The 16,711-nt window shown below is 47.6% G+C and overlaps 1 protein-coding gene across 5 annotated transcripts in view; it reads left to right on the forward strand.

The window, feature by feature from the left end:
• Positions 1-9,408: 9,408 nt before the first annotated feature.
• FOXP1 (forkhead box P1) overlaps positions 9,409-16,711 on the forward strand; it is a 383,067-nt gene continuing 375,764 nt past the window's right edge. For 4 of the 5 annotated variants that reach the window (XM_082060432.1, XM_082060427.1, XM_082060438.1 and 1 more), the window contains exon 1: positions 9,409-9,542. The gene's annotated coding sequence lies outside the window, so the exon portion shown is untranslated. Of the gene's footprint in view, positions 9,543-9,875; positions 10,297-16,711 lie in introns of those variants that run through there. The other variant, XM_082060431.1, reaches the window with a different exon arrangement.

The following is a 16,711-nucleotide window of genomic DNA, read 5'->3' on the forward strand; positions in this document are numbered from 1 at the left end:
TGAGGTTTCCCATTGAAAAATTTATTTCTCTCTGAAAAACCCACAGCAGAAATAATAGCACTCCTTAAAGTCTGAAATGTTGCTGAGATTCAAAACACTGTCTTCACTCTGCAGACATCTGATGTGCAAAGATGGCAGAGAGCAGTTGTGAACCACCGAGAGCCAGAGAATTTGTAGCAAAACATCTGGTCTCTAGACCAACCAGATAAAGAAAGCTTTTGGCAGCTCTGATAATGTTTCTGCCCTACGGTTGTGCTAATTTCACTACAAAAACCAGCCCCTTTACTGACCTCATTCAGTTTTACGAAGTTCAAAGGTTGGAACATAGAGATATCAGCCTACTTGTTCCTATGGTAAATGTGACTTAACAAACAAACAAAAAACCCACACAAAACAAAAACTTCAAACAAAAAACCTGAATGTGTTGATGATGATATAGGCAAAAAATACCAAAACCAAAATGGAAAGCATTTGAAGTCTGAAACAGAGAGGACAGCGAGGCAAGCTGACCTTCTTGGAGCCTGCTGCAAGAGTTTAGAACATTTCCTTGTGCCAAGTGTGCTCCTTGTGAGCTGAGTTTTCTCGGTCTCAAGCTGATTACAGTACCTTTTGCTGCTTTTGATAAAACAAGTAATGCAAAGGGGAAACGATTATATATTAGGAGGGTTTTTTTTTCCCCTTCCAACCAGGTTATCAGATCCCTGGATGGTATTAGAGTTCATTCTTAAACTGGGCAAGGCTGGACAAAGCTGTTTCACCCAGAATGAAAATGCTACCACAGCTGGCGTGTGCAAGCGCTGAATAAAATGCTGTTTGGAAATTGTTTGCTTGGGACAAAATTGTATGTCTGGAGGGAAATTTGGGCCTTGCAGGTGCAACAATGGGAGAACATGAAATATGCTGTTGCCTAAAAAGCAGGAGAGTAGGTGAGATCCTTGCACGCAGATTTCTACCTGCGGTGCTCTTGGTTTTGCCTACATGGCCTACAGCAGGCAAACCTGGGCTGTCTCTGCCTGTCCTCCAGAAGCTGGGCAGCACGGTGCTGAGGTCTCAGCAGCCAGAAAACATCATTGCAGGGCCGCTCTGTGGGCTGACAGCATGGGCAGAGGCAATGCTGTGGAGGTGGGCGTGTGGGAGATGTGGCTGGGGACACCCCTGGGTGCAGCTTGTGGGTGCGTGGGACCATCCATCCAGGTGACATCCCTACCTCTGATGAGCACTGCCCATCCCATCCGCTCCTGCCTCCGCTTCCAGGCTTGAGCCAAAGTTCCTACTCCATCCAATTGCTCCAATTAGTGCTGTGGTTTGTTTTTTCTTCATTAAGAAGGTTGCCTGAGACCTGCCTGTTTTTGAGTCCAGCTCCCTTTAATCTGTCCCTACCATCATTGAGGTTAACTGAGTTTCCTGCCCAGCAGCTCTGGCAAATTAGAGAGAACCAGTGAGACGCTGCCAATAAGCTTTCCACTGTATAGATTTTGTTCAGTGGAGCTCAAATAAATTAGGTCATGCTGCCATATGTAATCCATGCACTTGAGGTTTGACCTAGCTCCTGTGGAAACTAGTGGGCAGGGACGTGTCTGGAAGCTGGACTGGAGCTATGGCTGAGGCAGCTGAATTTTGAAAGAGGTGGGGTGGAGCTGTGTCCTTCATTTTTGTGGATCTGTTTCATTTGTACAAGAAGAAGACTGATGTCTTCCTGTGGGAGCTTTTGTCTGTGATGAACTGTGTCTTGAACAACATTGCCAAGATACCTTGGGGCTTGGCTAGGTAATTATTTTGTGATTAGATGCTGAAATCAAATAAATAAGTTAATAATTTTACAAGTTCAGAAGAAAATCCATTTATTTCATCTGAAACTTCTTTACAATGGCTGTGCATAACTCTGTCATCTTCTGCATGACATTGGCCTTAGGTCTGATAATTTCCCACCAAATGGCTCGCTAACTTCCCATGGCCCTGATGACATAAAGTCACCTGTTTGGGAGGAGGTAGGATTATTCTGCTTAGCTCTTTTGGGCAGTCAGATGTCAGCCCTGCAAGTGGTGGTGATGGGCCAACCCAGCTATTGCCATATCACAATTTATACTTGCAGCACAAAAAAGGTGATTAGTGCACTAGCAGGGAAGACTCCTCTTTTGAAAAGAGGCTTTAAATGATGTCAAGAACCACCACAATGATATGTTTTTTACATAAATAATAATTAATTACATGTAAATCAGACTTTTCCCCACCCCTTCCATTAGTATAGTCTTTGCTAAGCTCTCTGTCTTGTTTCTGTCCACTCACTTTGAGTAGTTGAATGGCAGCAGACATCATTTGCAATGCTAACGTCAGATACGGGTCAAAATGGACAAGGAAAACACAACCCGGGGTTTTATCAATGCAATAACAACCAATTCTGTCTAGAGATGGCAGTGTACTGGGGTTTAACCTCTTCACTGCCACGCAGCAAGAACCACCAGGAATTTACTTTTCTGGTCTCCTCTTCTGCTATTTCTGACTTATTTTCAGCCCTTTCCTTCTTCTGGCCACTCTCTTCCTCTCTCCCCTTTCTGGTGTTTACTAGAGCATCTGGTAGTGTTTATCTCCCAAGACACAGGAGACTGCTGTTTTCATAGATATGTAACTAGAGTAAAACCTTTCATCTTTGTTGATGTTGGACTTTTGGATTAAAATAAGAGCCATAATAGTGGAAAAATTAAGATGAAATAATATTTCAGCATAGTACACTCTTGAGACAGCATCAACAGAAAATCCTACATGGGGAAACTTGCAATTACTGCATCTCCTTCACAGGAGATGCTTAACTCATGAGGAGAGGGGGCATGGAGTGAGGACACTGGTTGTCCCACTACAAGCTGAAAGTGTGGCATGTCCTCGCAGGGATTTCTGTGTGTCCTCCACAGCAGTACAAGCAGTCCCAGAAATGCCAGCAAGATCTGAGAAACCTGTTTCTATTCTATCTCTGCTTGCTTCCATTACTGCCTTCTGGGAAGGGCAGGGAAGGAGCTGGTCCAGCTTTCAGCAGAGTCAAGACTATGTATGACCATGTTTTGGAGCTCTGGGAAAGTAAAGGCTGTCCTGGAAATTGGAGGAGGAGATGGTGTTTCGAATGTGGGCTCTTGCTCTACAGAAGTACATTGGTTTTCTACAGAAGCTTCAAAGATGCTGAGATTGAGTTAATTAGAAGTTGTCAAAATAGCGGTGCTGTCGAGAGATGTAGAAAGTGTTACAGAAATCTGGTAGCAAAAGGCAGGTAGGTGTCTGTTCTCCGCAGAAGCAAATGCAGGACTTTTTTTGTTTCCCTTGGGACTAGGCACTGTCCTAAGCCTGCAGCAAAGGCAGCTATGCTGGAAGCATACATGCACAATCTGGATGGTTTCATAGCAAGAATACATTCAGTTGCTAATATTGCAAATGCTTTGTGGTGAATTTTTATAGCAATAGCATTTTATGTAAGTCAGACGTTTTCAAGTAAATGCGTATTTCAGGTGCTATATACTTCTATTTTCACCCTTGCCCTCCTGCTAGGTGAGTTGTAAACCTGACTGAAACCCCTCCAAACTTCTAGGGAGGAAACACTTTTTGAAACCACTCACTTTGGGAACGCAGTGAGCAGATTAAGGGGAGCTTAACCTGCAACTTTGTTAAGGTTCTAATGAGCCAGGTTAACAAATTACCTAATATCACCTTAGAGCATATCTGAGGCAGCCTGTCACACAGCAGCACAATAAGCCACAGTTGGCCTCTCTGAACCTTTGTACCCCTCCTGCCACTAGCCAGGGAACTAGTTCTGGAGAAGACCAGGCCTGTGAAGTCCTGCACACTGGATGGGGAAAACACTGATTAGCCAAAGAGGAGCTGAGAGGTGGCAGTGAGGCTCTGTCCCAGTGTAGCCATCAGGAGAGAGCGCTGCTGGCCTCTGCACAAAGGGAATGGCAATTCTGTGCAGAACATTTCACCCAACCATTTTTTTTTGCATGTAAAAATGCAGATTCAGCAGCACCAAAACGGTTTGTGCACACATGCCAAACTTGTCATTTATAAAAACTCAAAAAAGCTCTGACAAATGCTGAAGCTGTTAGTTTTGACACTTCTGACATGAAACACTTTGATTTTTCATTTTGAAACTACTTTGTGTTCAAAATGTCCTTTAATTTTATTTTCAAGCAAGGGCGTGTGTGTCTTTTTTCTTATTCCCCCAAAAAATCAAAATTGAAATTAAATCTTTGAATTGACTCAAAATTAAATTGTTCTTGGAATTTTTGTTTCACCAATTTTTTTTCTTAGATGTTTGTGTTTGGCTTTGAGTCACCTTTTCCCCCCTAAATTTGCTAGTTGGTTTATCAAAAGCTGCAGTAAACATCAGCCCCTTCAAAGGGGCACAGTCTGCACAATATATATATATTTATTTTTGGTGGTTGTCAGTTTCAATAGGAAAAAAAAAAAAGGAGCCTCGCTTTTGCTTTCCAGGAGATTGAGTTCATTTTCTATGACTGGGATAAATAATAAACAGTATTTTTATTTTTCTTGCTGTGAAGGATTTTGTTACGTTATCTGTTTAAACATTCCGTTATGTTTTAGTAATGTGAATAATGATTATTCCTGTGCTTCTGAGCGCTCTCTCTTGGCTTGGGCGCCGGAGGTTCAGGAGACACCTGGCATTGTTGACAGAGCGCTGAACTTGAACGCCTCTCACTGTGACAGGGCAAGCCCAAATATTTTGGGAAGAGTCCTTGTTATGTTACGACAGGGGTTGGTAGCACTGATGCTGGGGACAGGTTTTGCTTCAATACTGAGCTGATTACTGCTTGATTGTTGGAGGAACAGCATGAACTTTGGCAGGCGGGCTGCTGTGAGGAAGGAGGATTGGAGTTGGGCATTTCTTATTTGTAGGATGTGCTGAAGGTCTTCCAAAAGATGCCGGGTCTCAAAAGAGGCCAGCAATAGGAGGCCCTGAAAGATGACGTGTTTTTCTTTTGTGTGCGTGTGTTTTGTTGGGTTTTTTTTCCCTATGGGTGAGATGTGAAAAAATAAAGCTATTTCGCAAGAGTATACAAATGTTTAGTGTAGTCCCTATCTGTGGACAAATACCTGGGGAAGAGCTTATATCAGAATACCTTTTAAATCATATTTCCCATCCCGTTGTTTGCTTCCCGCAGTGTACATTTTTCCTTTTATATTGGCTTCTTCTCCAGCCCATCTCCTTTCCTGAAGTCAGGCTGCATCTTGGGTAGTGCTTTCTGCATCTTCAGCAATGGACAAGTGTCCAGCTTGTGCTATTTCAAATTAATTGGTCATAGACTTTCAACAAGATTGGATGTCTTGTGGTGTTTGCCAATTCACGTACAGCACGTAATTATATTCAGGAAGCAATAGGAATTAAATGACATTAATTCACATGAATATTCATTTAAGAATCTCTACCAAATTCAGGCAGATTAATAGTCCAACACAAATACAATGTCTATTCATTGCCCCCACAGGAAAAGGAAATATGCATTGGCTGGCACCTCAGGACAAATGGAAATGTGCTATAGAAAAGTTATCTCTGGGTGGCTCCTGATGTGGTGGCGGCTGGAGGGACACCTTGAGCAGTGAAGAGTGTTAGTGTGGGTACAGACATGAGGAGCCTTTCCCGACCACTGAGGAACCTGGACGAGTCTGAAGCAAATCCGGAACTCAAGTTACTACACTACCCATGCAAATCCAAAGCAACTCTGACTGCAATGGAGCTCTCTGGGCTCGCAACAGAGTAAAATGCAGTTTATTTTGTGCCTGACTTGCACTGTCCTGTGCGTGAAGCCAGCCTGCTCTCCCTGGATCACACTGCCGTGGGGCGGAACAACAACGTGCCCTCCTGGCGAGCAACACCGTGCTGCTCATCACCTCCTCTGCTACAGCAAGCTGGCTCTGGTGCTCGGAGTGGTTACAGGGCAGCCTGTCCCGCCGGCACCAGTGCCTCCCAGCGCACAGAGCCTCAGTTCTGCTCCAGCTCATCCTCGGTGCAGGCTGAGACGCGGCCTCCACCACGACCAGGCAAATCGGAGAAAGTCTAGTAACAAAAGCAGATGAGGGGTGCAAATGTGTTTGCAGAGCAGGCACTGGAGTTTGAGATGCCAGTTTGTGTAGATTAGAAACTTTAGCTTTAAAAATTACGTAGGTCTGCTTACAGTCCTCATTTGGGAGAACTTATTTGTACATTTCCTTTTGTCAGACAAGCCAACTTGAGACTTCACCTGTGTCACATTACTTCTATCTTTTAATGGTATTTCTCCAGTTAGAGAATGGATCCTGCTTCCACTACAGTTCATGCAAGTGCTGCCAATAGCACTGGGTTCAGCCTCTAAGCCAGACATTTATGCCTTTTAAAAATTCCCTCTCATCAGCAAGTCAGCCCTTCTCCATTCTTAACGATCTGGGCAAAATAAATGTCTGGTGTTATTCACCCTGCATGAATACTGTGTGATGGGCAGAGCTGCATCTTCTGCCTTTTGGAAGGGCATCTGTTGCCACCTCTACACACAGAGCCAGAGAACAGGGAGAGCAGCAAATACTGACTTCCCCAGAACAGGTTTTGCTGCAAGCTGTGGTACAAGGGTACTCGCAGGTTCTCTTCTCCTACTGAGCACTGTGAGAACATTGTGCTTATCTGAAACAATGTCTGAAAATCATAAAACCGGGCCTTGAAATATTTCTCTTTAATATGTCCATCAGCTTTTGGGGGCAGTACATAGTATTTACCTCAACTTTTCACGTCTGAAGTAAAAGGTAGAATAACAGCTGAGTACTCGCATGGGCTTTGCACCTACGCAGGAGCGCAAAGTGGCCTGGGAACCAGCCGTGCAGCCTAGTGATGTGTTCTGCAAAACCTCATAAACCAGTGACTAAAGCAGAAAGGACTCCAAGGCCTGGCTTCTGGGACACGGGAGGTGTGGCATTACAGTAGCTTGGAAAACATTCTGACTTAAAACAAGTAACACCTATAATTACACAGGCATCATCACCTTCATAATTTCTTTTTAGCTAACAAGCTGCAGTTGTAGCCTGTGTATATCCTTGCCAAATCTGCCAAACATTTGCTCTTGGGATAGTTCTGCTGGTGGTGGGAATATCAAGCATCTTTCTCCAGGCACTTGTAAAACAATACAGCAGTAAACAATTTGAGTACAATTAGCAGCTACATTGGCAGAGGGGGAGGGAGAAGTCCCACCGCTGGCATTGTCTATGGAATTAATCATGTTTTACAGAGCTGATGTACTGGTTTAGATTTGCAAAGTTAAAAACAGGAGATGAAGAAGTTTCCAATAAACCATGCTTATTCCAGGATGAAACATAAAACAAGTATTTTTTAGAACAGCAAGGGAGGAGTGTTTAAAGAATACTATTTTAACATGTTTGTCCCTTTTTCTTCCTACTGAATAAACACATGAACCCAAAAATCTAAACAACAGAAGCTTAAGATGAAGGTATTTGTGTTTAAAGCTGGTGTCCCTCCACAGCTACACCAATCCCGGTGTTATCTGCCGCACCTCGGCTGGGAGGACCGGGCTGCAAAAACATGCCGGTCCCGGTGCTTTTTCGCTCTCCGTGCCTCGGCGGCAGCACGACCGTGCAACCGCAGCGCTCCCCCGACGGTCTGCGAGGATTACTCTTAAAGTACGGCGCAAACATCATCTTCGCAAATATTTATTTGCAGCCATTTCCCCCTCTTAATTATTTAAAATATAATGAATTAGGCATAAGTACCTTGCTATTACTGTAATTTAAAGTGTTAATTGCTACCGGAGCGGCTCCCCTCGCTGATGGAGCGATTTTGCCAAGAGATGGCGCCGCGGTCCCGGCCCTGCTCGCCAGAGCCCGCCGGGGCGGCCGGGGGAGGGCCAGGCTCCTTGCGCGGCCGCGGGGCTCCGCGGAGACGCGGTTCGCTCCGCGGAGACGCGGTTTGCTGGTCCGCATCATTTCTGGCCGTGTTTAAAACTAGCTCCTTCTCCGTCCCGGGAGCTGTGTGTCAGTCCTGCGGGAAGCCCAAAGCAATCGCCAAAAAAACAAAGGAGGGGAAGAAAACTGTGTCTTCGCAGGTCCCCGCGGGCGGGAGAAAAAGAGTTTTTCCCCGAACAAAGTCGGTCGCTCAGTAACCCCTGCCTCGCAGCGACCCGGTCCCGGGCAGGGAGGGCTCCATCCCCGCGGAGCGCCCGCCGACGGACCGGCCCCGGCCCCTCTCCCCGCCGCGGTCCCGCCGGCAGGTCCCGGCCTCTCTGCAGCGGCCGGGGGAGAGCACGACGCTGCCCGGCCGGACCCGCTCCCGCCCGCGCAACCACCGGGCGGTCCGGCCGCTGCCAACGGAGCCCCACGGCCGCCGGTAGCTCATTATCTGAGATAAGGCCGTCGGTGATTTTAAACTTCCCGGTGCCGAGCGCCGGAGCCGCGGAGCTGGGGGCAGCCGGGGACCGGGAGGTCCTGATCGCTCCCGCTCGACCTATCTCCGCGGGCGCCTCCACAAGAAGCCGCAACACCGCGGCCGCTCCGCGGGGCCGCTCCGCGCACCCACCGGGATGACGATCCGCGGCCCGGGCCGTGGCCAGGGCAGCCCCCGCGGGGCAGCGCCGCGCTCAGCTCCGTCCTCGGGTCGGTCACTCCCGCTCAGCGGCCGGTGCGCGCCGCTGCGCACCCGCGCAGTGTTTCTAAGCAGCGTTTCGCCAACAACGGCGTTGCGCTGCGAGGGGGAGCGCAAGCAGCGCCCGCCTCGCCGCTCCGCGCAGGTAAGGCGGGCTCCGCGGAAGGTCCTGTGAGGTCTCCCGCGGCCCACAGCTACGCGGGCTTGACAGCCCCCAGCCCCCGCAGCATGGCGGGGCCGTGGGGAACGATTGCATAAAAGTTGCTCGGGGCGCGCGGGGCAGCCCCGGTCCGCCTGCCCCCGCGTTGAACTCTCTCCGGCGGCGCGCAGAAGCGCGCAGCACTGCGCAGGGCGCTCCGCGGCCACTTTCGCTTCCCCGCGGGCCTGCCCCGCCTTCCCCGACCCGCCCCCCCCCCGGCTGTCCTCCGCGGAACTCCGCGCTGGCGGAGCTTCCACCTTTCATTCCCCCTCCGCGCCCCCCGCAACCGCGCTGTAATTTTTTTTTATTATTATTATTATTTTTCCCTTGCACCAAGCCTTGTTTACCCAGCAGGTGGATGTGACGTCAGAGACTGACAACAGCAAAAAATAACAACATCTCCCTCCGCGGGGGTGTCGCGGGCCGCCCCCGGCCCGCCCGCGCGGGCGGCGGCGCGGGGCTGCGCGGGGCGGGGAGGGGGCGCGGGGCGGCGCGGGGAGGGGGCGCGGCGGGGCGGCGTGCGGGGCCCCGCGGGCGCGGCGCCGAGCGGAGGGCTCTATTGTTATTTACCGAGCGGCGGAGCACGCCGCCGCGCCGCCCGGGCTCGGCGTGCCGGAGGGACGGGAGGGAGGGACGGGACGGAGAGGGAGCCCGCGCCGCTCCGCGCTGCCGCCCGCCCGCGCCGGGGCCGCGCCGTGCTGGGCAGCGGCAGGCCGAGTCCTGCGGGTGAGTCCGGCGCCCCCCGATACTTTCCCCACTCCTCCGGCGCTGTTGCACTTTTCCCCCCGGCGGCCCCACGTGCCCGCCCCCCCTCCTCCCCGACAGCCGCCGGCGCGGTAAGGGGGGGTGGGGGGGGTGCAGCGGTGCGCGGATGCGGACCCCCCCTTCCCCGGGCTGCGGAGCCGCTCGCACCCCCTACCCGCCCACTTTGGAAACTTCATCCCCCCCCCCAGCCTCACTCTGCGCGCACCCTCCGCGGAGAGTAGGATGCAGCGCCTTCTCCCCTCCCCCCTCTTTCAATTTCCCCCACCCCCCGCACTTTCCTCGTGTTTTCTGCCGGGTCCCCCTCGCGCCGCCGCGCAAGGGGCGCGCACGCCCCAACTTCAGCACTCCGGGCAAGAAGTTGCGGCGGGGCCGCGCCCCCCTCCTCCCCCCGCGCTGGGTCCGGCCGCTTCCCTCCCCCAGCACCTGTTGCAGCTTTCCGCTCGCGCAGTCCCTTCCGCAGGCGCGGAGGTCCGCGCCGCGTGTCCTTCCCCGCCCCGGGGCCAGCTGCGCCCATCCCCCCTCGAGGTTCTTTTTGAGACTAAGTGTTTGTATAAACATCCGCGCCTCCCCAGCCCGGCGCAACTTCTTCCTGCGCGGGTGAGGACCGCGCATCCCTCACGTGTCCCCCTCCTGCGCGTAGAGCCGCGGTGTGGAGCTTCGGGGCGGAGCTGGGGCTCTCTGCGCGCCGCGGAGCCCGGGAGGCCGCCGGCGCCCGGTAAGTAGGGCCGCGCCGCGCTGCGCCCCTCGCACCTGCCGCTCCGCGCAGCATCTCCTGCCCCGGGCAGCGACAGAGTGCGCGCTGCAGGCGGCGTCCGAGCGGCGTGTCCGCGCTTCTCTCCTCCCCCCACCCGCGGTTGTTTTTTTTTTTTGTCTTTTTTTCTTTTTTTTTTTTTGGTCTTTTTTTTTCCTGGAAAAAAAAAAGGCATCCAGCCGGGCGCGGGCTGGGCTGCGCGGGGAGCAGCGGCCGCCCCCTCCCCACCACCGCGCAACTATTAATTATCCGGCGGCCCCGGCGCGGAGAGCATCGCCGGGCTGGCTGCGGAGCGGCGCGATTTTAACGAGTCTTCTTTCTGCCACTTCGCTGTAATGATTTTAATTGCGTGTTTTTGCTTTGAGTGAACTAAGCCGAGTGAGATTACTACTTTTTTCTTCCTCTTCTTTTTTTTCTTGCTCCTTTTCCCCCGGTTTCCCCCAAGGCTGGCAGCAGCAGCAGCGCTCAGCCCTCCCGTACCTACCCGAGGTATCTGCCGCCTGCGAGCGCTCTCAGAGCCGCTTCTCTAGAGAAGCTGGAGACCAACTTCTGTGCTCAGAAGTTTAAGGTTTCATTTTTAGTAACTGTTCTTTGAGTGAGTAATGTATGTATACTGCTTGTAGCGTGTCGTCTACACAATGTAGCCTGCTGAATTCTAGGGTGCTGGATGGTCATAAATATTAAAACAATTCTCTAAACTGTGTTTCCATATAATTTTTCTAAACTTGCCTTTTATCTGCTTTGACCAAATGTTGATGTCACTAATGACAGCTTCTTAATTAGACAAAGTTTCAAGAATGTCGTCGAAGAAACTTGCTGCTTGTACTGTTAATCCACGGTTTTCTGTAATATTTCGGCAGTGGGAACATAGGCGTTTCACTTGATTTAGTGTTATTTTTACCATTTCTGTTACTGCCGAGGAGCTCTTACTTTTTGCAAGTTTGAGAGAGCCTGAAATTATTCAAGTTCTCAGAGAAGCGAGTGTAAGCAAGGAGGTACTGTGCATCTCTGCAACTAGATTTGGGGGAAGAAGGGGAAATCAAGGCTACAGGTTTCAATTTTTTCTCCTCTGAATCTTTTCCCCTGCACATTTTATGTGAACTGTCTCACAACCATACTGAATGGACCAGGGCACTGGGGGAGGAAGCTCTTCACTAGTTACCATTCAAAAGGTGTCGGCTAAAATCTCATTGCAAAAAGGTATTGTAGCTTTAACATCTTGCATTGGCAGCATTCTTCCCCTTTAGTCTTTGGATTAGTCATTGTATGAGAGACAGAAAAAAAAAAATCACTTTTTTTTTTTCTTTTTCTTTTTTTTTTTTTTTTTCCTGGAAAAAGTAAAGTAAACAGCCTCCAACAAGTGAACCTTGACAACCCAGATTAAGGAAGGCAGGAGAGATCAAACAAAGCTGCTGCTGGGCTGTTGTCAGGAGCTGCCTCACTGAAAGCTCTGGACTATTCGATCAGGCAGCGAGGCTATATGTTCACTTATGCAGAAATGGACCATTACAAATGCTGATCTTTGTTGTGAAACCAAAGGATAACTTTGAGAAAAATAACTACTATTTCAAACAAGGCTTTCTGTTGCTTACGATTTTGATTGCAAAGTTAGTTTTTTTGTGCATGGGCTGGGTTATATTTTTTTAAGGTGATAGTGGTTTAGAGTTTTATGCACTTTCAGAGAGACTTAGGATTTGATTTTATTTCTGCTGTCTAGAAGCACAGAGAAAAAGGCGTTTCAGTAGTGTAAGGTTGAAAACCGTAGAAGTTCTGTGGAGTTCAGCTTTCATTTCTGGATCTCTGAATTGTAAGGAAATGTGTTTTTTTTTCTCTGTGTGTAAGTGCTGTGCAGATGCATAATAGAGGAGTTTGATTGTGATTAAGCCCTGTATGTTTTATGACTGTGTTCCTAGAGTTCAGAAAACTTGTGATATCTTTCCTTCAAACGTATTACCAGCCAGTTAGGGTGGCACCTTATTTTTGATATGCCAAGGTTTTTTGCAAAGCTGCATATAACTTGTCTTCATGTCTATATTAGAGACACTGTGTTATTGTGTAGTTTTTTAGTGAAAATAGTAGTAAAGAGTATTAACAGATACTTGATTTTACTTCAGTAAATGTTTAGGATTTAAGTATTAATCAGACATAACCAGTGAGTTAGGTTATTTTTGTTGCTTGACACTTTCATGTTTGTATTCAAACACTTGACTACAAAGTTTACAAATATGCCCCTTCTTTCTTTAAAGTATTCCAAACCTATTATAAAAAATCTGAGGAAAAGGCTGTTACCCTAATGTATATTAATCAGGAGGCAGACTAAGTGCACATCTACTGAAGAATTAAGAAATCCAAAACTTTTTCACATAAGTATTTCTTTAATTGGCAGTGCAAATCACACAATAAGTACTTTATACTTTTTATAAGGTAAGGTTTCATAACCATCCTGCATAACTTACTATAAAGCCTGTAGATTTTTATGGTGTATACTTTAATTAGACAATAAAAAGTATGTGTGTTAAACATGCACATGTATGCTATTAAGCCATTTTGGGTAATGTTTAATGTTATTTAACATCTATAAACATTTTCTGCTTAAATCAGTTCCACCAGTAATAGTAACACAGCTAGTTTTTGTACTGGTAAGAGAAGGAGCAGGAAAGTTGAGGAAAGAATTATGCATTGGGCTTCAGTGCAGCATATGTTGCAATATGTTTTTCTCTTGGACTGGATCACCTTTTTTTAAGAGCTAAAATTTGCATTATCATCCTTGGTGTGATTTACTGTAAACATTTATAGTTCCAGAATTATTCCTGTTTCACGACGTGGTAAAAATTAGGAAAAAGGCTGGTAGTAAAGAGGCAAATTTGTGGAATGCAGCTTAGCATTTACTATTTGTACTGCTTGTGGACATTTATGTTGAGAGATTGAACCGGATAATGTAATACCTTTTGTGAAATATCTGTTGAGCATGTATTTGTATATCAAATAACATATGCACACACATATGTAGGATATGTATATAAAATACAGTTATTTCTGCAAGGCTGTCCAGTTATTTATAGGGCGTAATGATACTTCTGTCATCTTAAATTTTCTCCGAGAAGCTTTAATAAATTTAAATAGATTATATGCTGTCAGAAAATAGTATAAATTTTGTTTACGATTCACTTGCTTTAAGGTACTTAGACTAAAGAAGCTCATTTAACCCCAAGACTGAGTAGCATTAAGTGGAGAGAGGAGTCTGCTGAAGAGCTGCTACTGCCCTTTGCTCTTGTGATAATCTTAAATTACTACAATTTAATTACAACTTCAAGGCACTGAGCTGAAATATTTCTATGCAGTTGAGACAGGGCTGGAGAAGATGTAGTGAGATTTTAGCAGGTAGCTGGATTTCTCCTCGGAGACACGGCGTTTGTTCAGGCCTTCCCTGCCTTTTGGAGCGCAAGCATCCCCGGTGCGCACGGACACAGCGCCCGGGGGGAGCTTTGCCGGGGGTTTCCCACCTCGGGGGGCACAGGATCAGGCCCTGCTGTAGTCAGGCAGCTTGGCTGCACAGGCTTTTGTTTGCTGTTTGTATTTAAGCTTACATTTGAATTAAACAACACATCGTAGTTATTCCTCATATGAGTCTTGCTACCCAGTAGCTTCCCGGAGCTTTTCCCTGCGAGTCTCTGCTGGGGAGGCAGGGTGGGAAGGGTCCGGGGGCAAAGACTGTGGGGGGTGATCAGGAGCATGGGTGGCACCCTGCTTTGAGAACACAGCCTCCTAGCTTGTGGCTATGGCATGGTCCCCGTGTCCCCAAAGGTGAGCTCAGGGTACAGTCAGGCGCCCTGGCTGTGCAGGGCCAGATCCAGGGCACGCTGGCATCAGCTGGGGCTTCTACTGATGTCCCTGCCTTTGGGTTTGGCTTTTGGTCTGTGTCACTAACTCGTATCACTGAAACTTTTTCTTTTTTTTGCTCCCCCTACGTATACTAGCATGTTTTCACACCCAGTGAGCGGTTCAGTGGAGACAGGAGCCAGAAAGCGTTCGCTAAGTGGAATTTATAACCGTTGTGCACTAGAGATCAGCAGCATCTTTGCGACTGTTCTTAGAGGTCCTGGCAACCAAACTTTGCTGAAATGCTTAGAAAGGTATGGCTGGGCTTGGGGTCCTTGACTTCACACCATTGAGGACACGCGTAAGTGCTCGGCGGCACTAAAGCACGGTGGTTTTTAAATCATGAGCCTGCTTTTTTTTTTTTTGCGTTGGCCGAATCCTTGTAAAATGTCTCATTGCAATAAGAAATAAGATCTTGTGTTTGCTAGAACTGCTTGCTTTTGCACTGACAAAAACGCTGCTCGCAGCTCGCTGTTCTCGCAAACTCCCGTGCTGGCTGATTCCCGCAGCTCGCAGTGTATGGGGAATTGCAGCTACCGTAGGTAACAAGGTGATGCCAATGTATATAGAGGAAAAAAAGTAGGTTGGAATAAATCATGGAGTCATTAGAGGAAAAACTCAATTGTGGGAACTCTCTAATCTTTTAATTTAAAAAAAAAAAAAAAATCTATATTTTGGGCTGTAGAGGAATCAGCTGTTCTATTTTTAGGAGATCAGATATTTGTTGGTTGGGATGTCTGGAATCTTTTAACGTGTGCTCTTTTTTCTTACTCTTCAGCATTGGAGCTACCAAGTCAGGGAAGCCGCTGGCTCTGTTTGCGTGCAGGCTTCTTTACAAATGTGCTCTAGGGTTTTGTCTTTCTATTCTCCTGGCACCGATCTCTTCCATGAATGCAGGTGAACAGACTTAAGTCTAATGGCTGTTTCTATGTGGCAAGTATCCTGAATAATCTTAATAACTTTTTGTTCAGTGCCATTCTGAAAATGAAGATAGTGTTCTATGGAAAATGAGCAAAGAGAAGGGCATGGGCAAAATCAATTTCTCTCCAAGAAGCATCTGGTACCTGAGGAGGACTAAATAATTTTTCTCCCCTTGTTGACCCTCCCTGTGCTGTTTTTAAAACGTCTCCATTTTGGTGCCTTGAAATTGCAATTAAGTTGTAGTAATTTAAGATTATTGCAAGAGTGCAAAGGGCAGTAGAAGCTCTTTAGAAGTCTCATCTCAACACTTAATGCTACTCAGTCAGGGGGTTAAATGAGTTTCCTCAATGTGAGTACTTAAAGTAACTAAATCGTAAACAAAATTTATACTATATTCTGACAACTAATAATCTATTTAAATTACATTAAAGTATGTGTGCGAAAATTTAATTAAAGACAGAAATACTGTCAAGCCCTGTAAGTATCTTGACAGATCTACTGAAATGGAACCCATATCGTAAAATATTTACATATATGTGATAGGCTACAGTGTTTCTGGGAGTGCTATTCTGAAACTAATTGTGGGCTTTTTTTCTTCCCAGTTTCCCATTCAGTTGCAATGGTCTCAGAAAGCAACACAAATAAATACCCAGAGCATTTTATTTGGATGATTCTCCAGTGTACTGTTTACTGCTAATCGCTCTCTCTGTACAACACTTGTCACTGTTGTGTTTTTATTAGAAGCGTCTATTTCCTCACTAAGTTAGTTTAGTACTGCTGGTAATTGAGAATTACACTGAGAACGCGGGCTCCCTGCGCAGCGGGGTGATGTTGTGTAGTGTTTGCGGTGTGGCAGTCCTGAATGTGCAGTCTGTAAATCAACTTTCTTCTGGATGTCTGGCCCAGAGCATGGTGCTGCAGGCTCTCTTGCATTGTTGTGACTGTTAATTGATTTTTTCAGGTAGAAGGTGCTTAGGACCTTTTTTTTTCCCATATTTTTGTAATATATATGGAAGTGTTTCCTGTAGTGCTGGTATGTTCATTTGCTGCTCAGGACCCCAACTGCAGCGCATCTCCTTTGCGGTACCTGGTCCAGGCTGCTTTCAAGATGAGGAACGTTTTGCCCTGGATGGAACTGGGTTTGGCTGAAATTTAATGAGGACCAAAGTTTGGCTAGAAACCCACCCACTGGGATTCTGCATGTGGCCAAAGGTTTTGCTGGGAAGGTGCAGGATGAGCCGTGCTTTCTCATCTGCCGATCGTGGGTCAGGGCAAACTCCCAGCTTTCCTTGTCAGGGATGTCCTGGAGCTGCAGGGTTGCGGGAAGAAGATGAGGATTTGGGCATGGAGAGAAGGATGCGATGGGAGCGTGGTGCTGGGGAGCTGAGCACCGACAGTCCGACAGAAGGTGGCACAGTTCGGCAGGTTGGCTGGAGCCTCTAACAGCATCGTTAGTTTTCCCCTCTTCGCCAGACATTTCCTTTCATGTTGAATCCAAGTTTTAGCTGTGCTTCCCGATCAGTCTTGTCATCTTGTTGCTAACAATTAGGGTCAAGTGTCTTTCCTTGGGCTCTCCGCA

Source organism: Streptopelia decaocto, assembly GCF_964273445.1.
Source record: "Streptopelia decaocto genome assembly, chromosome: 8".
NCBI classification, from domain to species: Eukaryota; Metazoa; Chordata; class Aves; order Columbiformes; family Columbidae; genus Streptopelia; species Streptopelia decaocto.